The following is a 14,462-nucleotide window of genomic DNA, read 5'->3' on the forward strand; positions in this document are numbered from 1 at the left end:
ATACCTGAGAACTTCCCTGATTTGGGGAAGGAAAAAGGCACTGAAATCCAAGAGGCACAGAGAACTCCCTTCAGACATAACTTGAATCGATCTTCTGCACGACATATCGTAGTGAAACTGGCAAAATACAAGGATCAAGAGAAAATTCTGAAAGCAGCTAGGGATAAACACACTCTAACTTACAAAGGTAGACACATAAGAGTAGTAGCAGACCTATCTACTGAAACTTGGCAGGCCAGAAAGGAATGGCAGGAAATCTTCAATGTGATGAACAGAAAAAAAAATATGCAGCCAAGAATCCTTTATCCAGCAAGTCTGTCATTCAGAATAGAAGGAGAAAGAAAGGTTTTCCCAAACAAACAAAAAATGAAGGAATTCATCACCACTAAACCAGCCCTACAAGAGATCCTAAGGGGGATTCTGTGAATGAAATATTGCAAGGACCACAAAGTACCAGAGAATCACTACAAGCATGAAACCTACAGACATCACAATGACTCTAAACCCCTATCTTTCCATAACACTGAATGTAAATAGATTAAATGCGCCAACCAAAAGACAGAGGGTATCAGAATGGATAAAAAAACAAGACCCATCTATTTGCTGTCTACAAGAGACTCATTTTAGACCTGAGGACACCTTCAGATTGTAAGTGAGGGGATGGAGAACTATTTATCATGCTACTGGAAGCCAAAAGAAAGCTGGAGTAGCCACACTTATAACAGACAAACTAGACTTTAAATTAAAGGCTGTAACAAGAGATGAAGAAGGGCATTATATAATAATTACAGGGTCTATTCATCAGGAAGAGCTAACAATTATAAATGTCTATGCGCCGAATACGGGAGCCCCCAAATATATAAAACAATTACAAACATAAGCAACCTTATTGATAAGAATGTGGTAATTGCAGGGGCTTTAATACCCCACTTAGAACAATGGATAGATCATCTAGACACAGGATCAATAAAGAAACAAGGGCCCTGAATGATACATTGGATCAGATGGAATTGACAGATATATTTAAACTCTGCATCCCAAAGCAACAGAATATACTTTCTACTCAAGTGCACATGGAACCTTCTCCAAGACAGATCACATACTGGGTCACACAACAGCCCTTCATAAGTATACAAGAACTGAGATCATACCATGCACACTTTCAGATCACAATGCCATGCAACTTGAAATCAACCACAGGAAAAAGTCTGGAAAACCTCCAAAAGCATGAAGGTTAAAGAACATCCTACTAAAGAATGAATAGGTTAACCAGGCAATTAGAGAAGAAATTAAGAAATATATGGAAACAAATGAAAATGAAAATACAACAATCCAAACGCTTTGGGATGCAGTGAAGGCAGTCCTGAGAGGAAAATACATTGCAGTCCAGGCCTATCTCAAGAAACAAGAAAAATCCCAAATACAAAATCTAACAGCACACCTAAAGGAAATAGAAGCAGAACAGCAAAGACACCCCAAACCCAGCAGAAGAAGAGAAATAATAAAGATCAGAGCAGAAATAAACAATATAGAATTTAAAAAACTATAGAGCAGATCAATGAAACCAAGAGTTGGTTTTTAAAACAAATAAACAAAATTGATAAACCTCTAGCCAGGCTTCTCAAAAAGAAAAGGGAGATGACCCAAATAGATAAAATCATGAATGAAAATGGAATTATTACAACCAATCCCTCAGAGATACAAGCAATTGTATCACAGGGAATACTGTGAAAAATTATATGCCAACAAACTGGACAACCTGGAAGAAATGGACAAATTCCTAAGCACCCACACACTTCCAAAACTCAAACAGAAATAAATAGAAAACTTGAACAGACCCATAACCAGTGAAGAAATTGAATCAGTTATCAAAAATCTCCCAACAAATAAGAGTCCAGGACCAGATGGCTTCCCAGGGGAGTTCTACCAGACGTTTAAAGCAGAAATAATACCTATCCTTCTCAAGCTATTCCAAAATATAGAAAAGGAAGGAAAACTTCCAGACTCATCCTATGAAGCCAGTATTACTTTGATTCCTAAACCAGACAGAGACCCAGCAAAAAAAGAGAACTACAGGCCAATATCCCTGATGAATATGGATGCAAAAATTCTCAACAAGACACTAGCAAATCGAATTCAACAACATATAAAAAGAATTATTCATCATGATCAAGTGGGATTCATTCCTGGGATGCAGGGCTGGTTCAACATTCGCAAATCAAACAATGTGATACATCACATTAATAAAAGAAAAGATAAGAACCATATGATCCTGTCAATCGATGCAGAAAAGGCATTTGACAAAATTCAGCAACTTTCTTAATAAAAACCCTCGAGAAAGTCAGGATAGAAGGAACACACTTAAAGATCATAAAAGCCATTTATGAAAACCCCACAGCTAACATCATCCTCAATGGGGAAAAAGTGAGAACTTTCTCCCTGAGATCAGGAACCCGACTGGGATGTCCACTTTCACCGCTGATGTTTAACATAATGTTGGAAGTGCTACCATCAGCAATCAGACAACAAAAGGAAATCAAAGGCATCAAAATTGGCAAAGATGAAGTAAAGCTTTCACTTTTTCCAGATGACATGGTATTATACATGGAAAACCTGACAGACTCCACCAAAAGTCTGCTAGAACTGATACATGAATTCAGCAAAGTCGCAGGATACAAAATCAATGTACAAAAATCAGTTGCATTCTTATACACTAATAATGAAGCAACAGAAAGACAAATAAAGAAACTGATCTCATTCACAGTTGTCCCAAGAAGCATAAAATACCTAGGAATAAACCTAACCAAGATGTAAAAGATCTGTAGGCTGAAAACTATAGAAAGCTTATGAAGGAAATTGAAGAAGATATAAAGAAATGGAAAAACATTCCATGCTCATGGATTGGAAGAATAAGTATTGTTAAAATGCCAATACCACTCAAAGCAATCTACACATTCAATGCAATCCCAATCAAAATTGCACCAGCATTCTTCTTGAAGCTAGAACAAGCATTACTAAAATTTGTATGGAACCACAAAAGATCCCGAATAGCCAAAGCAATATTGAAGAAGACCAAAGCGGGAGGCATCACAATCCCAGACTTTAGCCTCTACCACAAAGTTGTAATTATCAAGACAGCATGGTATTGGCACAAAAACAGACATATAGACTAATGGAATAGAATAGAGACTCCAGAATTGGACCCAAAAAAGTATGGCCAACTAATCTTTGACAAAGCAGGAAAGAATATCCAGTGGGAAAAAGACAGTCTCTTTAACAAATGGTGCTGGGAGAACTGGATAGCAACATGCAGAAGGTTGAAACTAGACCACTTTCTTACACCATTCACAAAAATAAACTCAAAATGGATGAAGGACCTGAATGTGAGACAGGAAATCATCAAAACCCTAGAGGAGAAAGCAGGAAAAAACCGCTCTGACCTCAGCCACAGTTTCACACATTCAATTTCTTACTTGACACATCTCCAAAGGCAAGGGAATTAAAAGCAAAAATGAACTATTGGGACCTCATGAAGATAAAAAGCTTCTGCACAGCAAAGGACACAACCAACAAAACTAAAAGGCAAATGACGGAATTGGAAAAGATATTTGCAAATGACATATCAGACAAAGGGCTAGTATCCAAAATCTATAAAGAGCTCACCAAACTCCACACCTGGAAAACAAACAATCCAGTGAAGAAATGGGCAGAAGACATGAATAGACGCTTCTCTAAAGAAGACATCCGGATGGCCAACAGGCACATGAAAAGATGCTCAAGGTCACTCCTCATCAGGGAAATACAAATCAAAACCACACTCAGATATCACCTCACGCCAGTCAGAGTGGCTAAAATGAACAAATCAGGAGACTAGATGCTGGAGAGGATGTGGAGAAACGGGAACCCTCTTGCACTGTTGGTGGGAATGAAAATTGGTGCAGCCTCTCTGGAAAACAGTGTGGAGGTTCCTCAAAAAATTAAAATAGTTCTACCCTATGACCCAGCAATAGCACTGCTAGCAATTTACCCAAGGGATACAGGAGTACTGATGCATAGGGGCACTTGCACCCCAGTGTTTAGAGCAGCACTTTCAACAATAGCCAAATTATGGAAAGAGCCTAAATGTCTGTCAACTGATGAATGGATAAAGAAATTGTGGTTTATATACACAATGGAATAGTACATGGCAATGAGAAAGAATGAAATATGGCCTTTTGTATGAATGTGGATGAAACTAGAGAGTGTTATACTAAGTGAAATAAGCCATACAGAGAAAGACAGATACCATATTTTACTCTTATGTGGATCCTGAGAAACTTAACCGAAGACCATGGTGGAGGGGAAGGGAAAAAAAAGTTAGAGAGGGAGGGAGGCAAACCATAAGAGACTATTAAAAACTGAGAATAAACTGAGGGTTGATGGGAGGTGGGAGGGAGGGGAAAGTGGTGATGGGCATTGAGGGGGGAACCTGTTGGAATGAGCACTGGGTGTTGTATGGAAACCAATTTGACAATAAATTTCATATGAAAAAAATAAATAAACCTATTAAAATACAAAATTGTTTTGAAGAAACCTATTATATCTGCATTGATATATCCTATCTTTGGAATGCAGTCAACCATATATTAACAATAACCATTAATTCCCATAGTTTTTTTTTAAGTTTTCAATTTATTTTCTGCATGAAGGAACTAAATCATGTCATAGTAATAAAACACCCAGTAAAGTTACAGAAGAGTACCTGCCAGACTTAGAGCTGTGATATCCAATCTGGTAGCCACATGTGGCTATGTCCGCTCAAATTTAAGTTAATTCAAGCTAAATAAAATTTAAACTTCAATTCCCCAGTTGCATTAGCCACATCTTAGGGGCTCAGTAGCTATGGGTGCATAATGGCTACCATACTGGGAGATGTGGATGACAGAATATTTCCATCCTTGTGTTGCTTTTGAACATCTTTTTTCTTTTTTAATTTGACCATAAATTTTCACACAAGTCCCCTTTTCCACAATGGACACTGAAATCTTAAAATTGAGAACATATTTATACTGCTTATAATTTCATTGTTTTTCACTTAGGAAAGCCTAAAGAAAAACACTAGAGCATAAGTGATAATGACCTTTTGCCTCAGCAAAAGAATAAATTATTATCTGGAAAATCAGGAGAGAACAGGAACACACAACCAACACTAAAGAGGGGCAAAGCACATTTAAAAAATTCAAAAGAGAAACAACCACAACAAAAATCCAGCAAGAAAGAAACAAAATCCTAGACTGGAACCAGTCATTGTAAATTAAACAAGAATAAATGTGCGTGCACACACCCATACAGATACACACTGGCACAGACTTCCTTCCTACCTTGAGGAAGAGGAATTGGGATCATTAGCACATTAACCACCACAATCTGGAGGCCCCTGGATGGCTCAGTCGGTGAATTGTCTGACTCTTGATTTCAGTTCATGATCTTCTGGTTCATGAGATCGAGCCCAACATCGGGCTCTGCCCTGACAGCATGGAGCCTGCTTGGGATTCTCTCTCCCTCTTTCTGTCCCTCCCCTGTTCATGTTCTCTTTCTGTCTCTCAAAATAACCATGAAAAAATTCTTTAAAAATATAATTTGTACTGCAAAGAGAAATCATTAATTCAGCTTGCTCTGGTTGATAGAAAAATCTACCTTTAATTAAATAACCAAGTAAAATCAGGATCTTCTCACGGTATAAAGGAATAAATACTATTTCTGGGAATTATGCTCTAAGACCTTCAATGGTATACCCATGCTAGTATTTTCACACACAGGATTGATATGGAAATGACATATAGAGGACTCCCCTCATAACAAGGGGGAAAGTGGGCAGAATTAATACTTGACTTGCAGCTACAACTTGTTGCAGCACAGTAACAGTGATATTAAGTAAGAGTATGAATAGCAAATATATGGAAACCTTATTTCTAAAAGTTTGCAGAGAAATATAGGAGGCATACAAAAATGCCTCAGGATGTCAGGAAAGTTGAATGATGCTAGGAAGACGGAACACAACTACCTGTATTGATGACTGTAATGTCTTAAGAAGGAAACGGGGTTGCAAACTTGAGGGAAAGGAAGGATAAAGTTCTGCTGATGCAGGGAAGGGAGAGAAATTCTGTAAGGGCAAAGACGCTGACTTGTAATAACTAGGATGCAAGTGCTCAGAAGGACAGTGAAAGACATAATACGGAAGCAGCCTGTTATGTGTACTAACAGCTGAACTCCGAAGGTCTTCTGGACAAGCTGCAAACAACCAAACTGTCTCCTCTGATGACCCATCAATAGGACAGAATAGCCCCAACCAGTGCAGGCTGCCAGGCAACCAACAAATGACTCAAGAAGAGGAAAACAAAGTTTATTTCCAAAAGTGTGCAGTTTTTTCTTCTCTCCTCTTTCTCATATTTACATCCTACTTGTGCCTTCCACAGATGAAATCCATGTGTGCAGTAGTTTCCCTTGTATAGAGGGAAAATACTGCACTAAGAATTCCCTATGTGTTTGAGTTGTTGTGGGACAGGAAGACGAGGGGAGATGGAAAGTTTAGAGAAGAGCTTTGGCTGAGCAAGCCTGGGTTAAACTTAAGCAGTACACACTCCAGGTCCCTGAAGGAGATGTTGATAATCCTCTTTAGTCACAGAGCCTCCTAAAATAGGTCTTTAGCTGTTCAATTTCCTATTAAACTCAAAATGGGCAGAGTTTATGTGGAAGTAGGAACTGTAGAACATCATTACCCTGAAAGGATAAAATCAGGATTTACCTGCACAGGGAAACAATTCCCCACTGCTTTTTAAAAAATAAACGTTTTATTTTAGAACAATTTTCAAGGGATCAGAAATTTCAGATTTTTCATACACCACACATCTGGTCTCTATTATATCTTACATGACATTAGCATAGTGGATTTGTTACAATTAACCAGCAGTGACATATTGTTATTAAAAACAAAAGTCCTTTAGTCCTTAGATTTCCTTCATTTTTATCTCACTTTTTTGTTGTTGTTGTTCCAGGGTACTACATTACCTGTAGCTATAATATCTCTTTAGGCTCTTCTTGGCTATGATTGTTTCTGAGACATTTCTCATTTTTTATTATCTTGACTGTTGCAAGATTATTGGTCAGGTATTTTGAAGAATTTCAGCCAATTGGGATGTGTGTGATATGTTTCTCATGATTAGATTGGAGTTACGTGTTTGGAGCAGGGAGAAAGATGATAAAGATAATATGTCATTTTCTTCACATCAGCGTGACTTCGTGACTTATCATCACTGATGTTAACCTTGACTGCCTGGTTGAGGTAGTGTTGTTAAGGTTTCCCCACTGGATAGTTCTTTTCCTCCCCTTTCCAAATCGTACTTAATTTTTGGAAGGAACACACTATGCCCAGCCCACACCAAAGGAGTAAAAAGTGATGTTCCATCTCCTGGAGGGCAGAGTATCTAAGTAAAGCTTTCACTGCATCCCACAAATTGTGGTAAGTTGAATTTTAATTTGGTTCAAAACATGTTTAAATTTTTCTTGATACATCTTCTTTGAGCCATGTGTTACTTAGAAATGTGTTGCTTAATTTCTAAATAATTGGAGATTTTCCAGCTATCTACTGTTACAGAATTCTATTTTAATTACACTATAGTCTAAGCACATACTTTATGTAATTCCTATTCTTGTAAATTTCTTAACGGGAGTTTTAAGACCCAAGAATGTGGTTCATCTTAATAAATATCCCAAGTGAGCTTAAGAAAAATGTGTATTCTGCCATCATTAGATGGAGTAGCTTATAAATATCAGATTAAGTAGATTGTTAGTGATATTCAGGTAAACTATATTTCTACTAATTTTCTGTGTACTTGAACTTCAATTATTGAGAGAAGGATGTTGGAACTTCCAACGATAATAGTGGATTTTTTCCACTTTTAGCTCTCTCAGTTTTTATTTCACATATTTTTTGCACTCTCCTCTTAGGTACATTCATACTTCAGACTGTTAGGTCTTCTTTGAGAATTGACCCCTTTCTCATTATATAATGCTCCTCTTTATCTCTGATCATTTTTCTTGGCCTGAAGTTTATCTGAAATTAATATAATGCTCCAGCTTTCTTTTGTTAAGTGTTAGAATGGTATATAATTTTCCATTCCTTTAACTTATCTCAATCTCTCTATATATTTTTAAGCTTTTTTGTTTGTTTGTTTGTTTATTTATTTATTTGGAGAGAGTGTGTGTGTGTGTGTGTGTGTGTGTGTGTGTGATGGGCAGAGAGAGAGCGGGAGAGAGAACCTCAAGAAGGCTCTGCACTGTCAGCAAGGAGTCTGATGCAGGGTTGGAACTCATCAACCATGAGATCATGACCCAAGCCAAAATCAAGAGTTGGATGCTTAACTGAATGAGCCACCCAGGTGCCAGAGAATCTTTTTAAGTAAAATATTTGTAGACAACATACAGTTGGATCTTTTTTTATCCACTCTGAGAATATGTTTTTTAATTGTCATATTAAGATGAGTAATATTTTAAGTGATTACTAATAGAGTTGGATTAATTTCTACCATGTTTATAACTTTTACATTCATTGCATCTTTTTTGTTTCTTTCACACCCCATCCCCCAACCCCCTGCTTTTTTCCCCTGCCTTGTCTGGTTTTAAATGAGTCTTTTACATAATCTCATTTTATCTCCTCTCTTAGTATACACACATTATACTTCTTTTAAAGTTTTTTTTTTTTTTTTTTTTTTTTTTTTTTTTTTAGTAGCTGTGCTAGGACTTCCAATATATATTTTAAACTTAAGTCTACTTTCTTTCTACTTTTTTAAAGTATAAAACTATACTACTATATGTATACTGTCTTATAACAGAATATCCCAATATCTTCCCTCCTGTCTCTTAAGACATTTCTGTAGTTCATTTCACTTATCCAAATGCTGTAATCGCCCAGTGTACCCTAACTAGTTTTACTCTAAACAGCATTTCTTGTAGGGATGGTCTAGTGGCAATATATTCTCCAGTTTTTTTTTTTATGTCAGAAAATGGCTTTATTGCTCCACTTTTGAATAATAATTTTGCCAGATATAAAATTCTAAGTTTCAATTTTTTTGAACCCTGTGGCTTCATGTACGATTTTCTCTTTGTTTTTGATTTCCTCAAGTTTGAATATGATATGACAAGGTGCAGGGTATTTTTTTGAGGGGAAAGTTGTTGTCTGTTATTAATTTCGAAATTTCTCAGCGTTTAACTTCAAAAACTTGTGCTTCTCTTTTTTCTGGTATTAAAATTATGCACATTACACCATGAGAAATTATCTTATAGTGCCTGGATATTCTCTTTTTTAAAATTATTTTTTCTCTTTGCATTTTAGTTTGGCAAGTTACTACTGAATTATCCTTAAGATCATGGATTCTTTCCTTATGCATGTCCAAATTGAGTATGTGCAAGGTGGTAAATCCAGGGTTATAGAAGGGGATGTTGTTTGCTAGGGTTAAGAAAGCAGGAAACGGAACCTAGAAATAAAGGTAGTAAAATGCTATTGTTATTGTGTATAGGTTTGACATAATTACCTTCAACTGGGGATGAACAGTTATTTATACAGAAAGTATGAACTTCCATAATTTAGTATATAAATTGCATGGAATTATATGTGACATATTCTATAAAGATACGCAATTCTTAGATGACTTCGTTGATTCATCCCTCTACCATTCATTTAATAATCATTTCTTTTTTAAAATTTTTTAAATGTTTATTTATTTTTGAGAGAGACAGTGTGTGAGCCGCAGAGAGGAGAGAGGGGGGACACAGAATCTGAAGCAGGCTCCAGGTTCTGAGCTGTCAGCACAGAGCCTAATGTGGGGCTCGAACCCACGAACCACAAGACCATGATCTGAGCCGAATTCGGATGCTTAACTGACTGAACCACCAAGACATCCCTGTTTTTGCCAAGGGCTTATTGTATGTCAGGTACTACTCTAGATAACCAGAGATATAGCTGTGAATAAATGTTATTTTAGCTTTTATAGTGCTTACATTGCCATGGAAATAAATATTTTCAGTTTTTAATTAGTCATATGAAGACAGAAAGAATAGAACATGGTAGAGATATGTTCAGGAAAGGACTCTCTGAAGATGTGACATTTGAACAGAAACTTCGGGAAGGAGGAGGAGCAAGTCATGTGCAGAATGACGGAAAAATATTTCAAGAAGAGGGAGTATCAAGTGGTATAACTCCCAGTTGGAATTAGCTTGGCATGAATGATATAGAAGCAATGACAAGTGAGCAAGAAGGTAACTGTGGCTTAAGTGGAGTGAGCAAAGGAGTGAGCTGATTATATTAAAGGGTTTTCTATCCAATTCCACCATCAGGGAAAGGGGGTTCCCTCCACACCACCACCAATTCTCCAGACACCAGCTGGGTGTCCTAGAATTCAAACTCAATTCTGACAATGACTAACTGAAAAGAGCATCAGACCCTACATTTTATGGGTTCAGTCCTATAAAATGGTCTCTCCCCTCTACTTCAGACACCAATCATAAACAGATTACCACCTGTGCTTCTGACCAACTGGCTATAGATTGGAGGTTTCAATGACCCCCTTCCTTGGATTTCAGATGCCAGTCCTAAGTCCAGGTTGTCACCTGTGCTTCTGAATGATTGGCTATATAAGTTAGAGGTTCGCATGACCCCTTCCTTGGTCCAAGTGATTTGCTAGAGCAGCTGACAGAACACAGAGAAACATTTTACTTAATAGATCACTAGTTTATAATAAAAGGATATAACTCAGGAACAGCCAGATAGAAGAGACACATAAAGCAAAATATGGGGGAAAGGCAAGGAGCCTCGACGCTACACAGTGCACAACTCTCCTGAAATCTCCACATACTCACCAAATCAGAAGATCTCTGAACACTGTCCTTTTGGGTTTTTGTGGAAGCTTCATGATAAAGACGTGATTGATTAAGTCTTGGCCACTGGCAAGTAAACTCAATCTGCAGCCCCTCTCACTTTCCTGGGCTGAAAGTTCCAACCCTTTAATCACATGGTTGGCTCTCCCGGCAACCTGCCCCTATTAGATGCTGGTCCAAAAGTCACCTCGTTAGCACAACGAAAGACACCTTCATGGTTCTCATCACAGGAAATTCCAAAAGGTTTAGGAGTGCTGTGCCAAAAACAGAGACAAAGATCAAATACGTATTTCTTATTATAAAATACAGTATCATAGGTCAAAGAAGTGAGGTTCAAAAATGAGGCAGGAGATGCATCTTGGTAGGTCAAGGTAAGCAGTTTTAATTGTATTGTGAGTGCATGAAAACAATTATAAGGTTTTGATCAGAAAAAAGACATGATCAGCTGTTAATTTAAAAGATCATTCTTGGGGACGCCTGGGTGGCTCAGTCAGCTGAGCATGCGACTTCAGCTCAGGTCATGATCTCGCAGTTTGTGAGTTCGAGCCCCACATCGGGCTCTGTGCTAACAGCTCAGAGCCTGGAGCCTCCTCCAGATTCTGTGTCTCCCTCTCTCTCTGCCCCTCCCCTGATCACACTCTGTCTCTCCCTCTCTCTCAAAAATAAATAAATATTAAAAAAATTTAAAAGATCATTCTTATTGCTATATGGAGAATAATATCCATGGCAAAGACTGAACCAAGGGAGATTAAATACGGGGCTAGGACAATACTTCCTGTGGGAGTTGATGATGGCTTGAATAAAGTGTTAGCATTAGAGGTGTCTTTGTAAGAAGTAATCAGACTCAAGAAATATTTTAAATGTAAAACCCATAGAATTTAATGAGGAATTTGTACTCAAAGGTTATGTAAACAGAGTATTTTAGTAACTGGCTTGCTACTGAACACAGTACTAATGACATTCTATTCCATTCCACTCCAAGCCCAATGTGGGGCTTGAACTCAAGACCTTGAGGTCAAGAGTCACATTCTCTAGGGGCACCTGGGTGACTCGGTTGGGCGTCCGACTTCGTCTCAGGTCATGATCTGGCGGTCCATGAGTTCCAGCCCCACGTCGGGTTCTGTGCTCAAAGCCTGGAGCTTGCTTTGGATTCTGTGACTCTGTCTCTCTGCCCCTCCCTTGCTCACACTCTGTCTTGTTCTCTCAAAAATAAATAAATGTTAAATTTTTTTTAAAGAGAGTTACATGCTCTAATGACTGAGCTAGCCAGGCACCCCTCTATTTTATTGATATCTATTTCAAGTAGGCCTTGCAGGGAAGTAAGATATACTACCTCTTATGCCTCTTTGGCATAAGGATTATTTTAGACTGATTACTTTTAAGAAATATCAGATAATGGAAAAGCTCTGAAAACTGAGAAGTTACCCTTCTGTAAGCGAAATTTGTATTTATAAACGAAATCATTTATAAGGCTATCTCTTTCTCTGTAATAGGAAGAAAAGGATGAGTCTAAATCTCTAGAAACTGTTATCAATGAATAGGCAAGGATTTAGGCTGATTCCTGGGGTATTTACCATGAGTGGATAGTTATCCGTCTGTATTCATGGGACAAGGCAAACCTAGGGTCCTCCTACTGCTCTGCCATATTCCTCATTCACTACTTAGAAGGCAAGAATTTAAATCTGCTTAACAACCTTTCCCTGCTTTCCCTGGTAACCTCCCATAACTGACCCCCTTATACATTTTTTGTCTTTAAGTGAAGATGACATTTAAGGTGGTCACTTGGGCCATTTCAGGGACTCAGTTTTCATGGGTTCTCCCAGATATATAGGAGGTATACATGTTATTGAACTTCTATTTCTCTTTCTCCTGTTAATCTGTCTTTTATTATATGGGCACCTCAGCCAAGAACCTATAAAGGAAGAAGGAAAATTATTTTTCCTCCCCCATATCTTATGCTCTAAGTATGAGAAGTAAGGATAATTATGTTTATCAAGAATAGAGTTTTAGGTCTTATTTAAAATTTTTCATTGATTTATCAGATAGTTGCTGAATATCTACTGTAAACCAGATGCCATCTTAGAGAAAAGGGATCCATCAGTGAACAAAACTTTAAAAAATTGTTACGTACATGAAGTTTTCATCTTAATGAGGTTAGACAATAAAGATAATTAGTTATATAGTATGTTAAAAGATGATATGTACTATCAATAAAATAGGAAGGTGGTGCATCTCAAACTCTAAAGTGCATATTAATCAACTGGGACCTTTTAAACATGGATTCTGATTTTAGGAGGTCTATGTAGGGGCCTCAGTTTGGGTATTTTTAAAAAGCCCTTAAGTTATTCTACCTGGCATTACTCTTTATCAAAGGGGAACCAGGAATCTTAAGAACAGACTAGGATGAAAAGTCAGTAAAGTGAAATAATACTCTAAGAGAAAACTGAAATAATAAAAATAAGGAAAGCTGAGGAGAAGACAAGAAAGGAAAAAGCAAAATTAAAACTCACATTAGAAAGTACAAACTACAGAGCCCCTGGGTGGCTAGATGAGTTAAGCTTCTGATTCTTGGTTTCAGCTCAGATCATAATCTCACAGTTCGTGGGTCTGAGCATTGCATTGGGCTCCACGCTGATGGTGTGGTACCTTCTTGGGCTTCTCTCTCTCTGCCCCTCCCCAGCTATCTCTCTTAAAATAAACAAAGCAATTAAAAAAAAGAAGAAAGTGCAAATTAGGATTGATGTAGAGAATGAAGCATAGATGTTCTCCCAAAAAGTCAGAAAAAAAGAATGATGCAAAAAAGAAAAAAAAAGAGATGACTGATATGAAGACTGGAGTGTAAAGCAGTAATCTACAAATAACTGGAATATCTAAAAAAGAAATGAAGACAAATGAAACAAAGGCAATGACCTTGGTTGAAATCCTCAATGTTTTTCCATTGCTCTCAGGTGGAGAGGACAATGCTTATCATTGTTACCACTGCAAATGCAGCCAGTTCAAAAATGCAGGAGAGCTCTATCTTGGCCAGAGTAACATACACCAGTTATCAATCCCAAAGGTGCAGACCACCATGCCATCCCAGGGGATTACTGTAAACACTTCTGCCCACTGCATCTTGGTATGAGAATTGCCAAAAAAAAAACACTGCCGCCAAGAACTGGATGGACTACTATTACTTACACAGAGAAGGGAGACAGCAAAGTCAGCTTCGATGGTGGGTGTCAGTCCCCTATGGTCAGTAGGTTTCTCCTCGTGGCCAGATGCAGGGCATTTCGCCTACACACAGACTTCTGATGCCACAGTGGAGGGAACCCTGTCCCTTCCTCTCAGAGGGCAGATATAACAGTGGGATTGGCTAGGTGCCATATGACGCACACACTTTCATCAGAGACAAAAGAGTACTCATTGAGTCTGAAACAAGGAAAAATATTCCCACACAAGGTGATAAGCTGGGCACAAGCTGTGTGGACTCTATCTCTTAGTAAGGGAATGTTCCAGACCCAAGGCCCATCCTTAAGCAGCTAAGTGGGGGTGGAAAGACTATAGGCAGG

The 14,462-nt window shown here is 37.9% G+C and overlaps 1 protein-coding gene across 1 annotated transcript in view; it reads right to left on the reverse strand.

Annotated features, from left to right (window-relative positions):
* Nucleotides 1–14,205, reverse strand: part of LOC145714374 (melanoma-associated antigen B18-like) — a 140,669-nt gene extending 126,464 nt beyond the window's left edge. Inside the window, exons 1-2 of the mRNA XM_081793880.1 lie at nt 14,092–14,205; nt 10,894–11,165 (exon numbers count right to left, since the gene is read on the reverse strand). The gene's annotated coding sequence lies outside the window, so the exon portion shown is untranslated. The remainder of the gene's footprint in view (nt 1–10,893; nt 11,166–14,091) is intronic.
* Between the last annotated feature and the right edge of the window lie 257 nt (nt 14,206–14,462).

The sequence above is a fragment of the Panthera onca genome, chromosome X, assembly GCF_046562875.1.
Source record: "Panthera onca isolate mPanOnc1 chromosome X, mPanOnc1 haplotype 2, whole genome shotgun sequence".
Classification (NCBI taxonomy): domain Eukaryota; kingdom Metazoa; phylum Chordata; class Mammalia; order Carnivora; family Felidae; genus Panthera; species Panthera onca.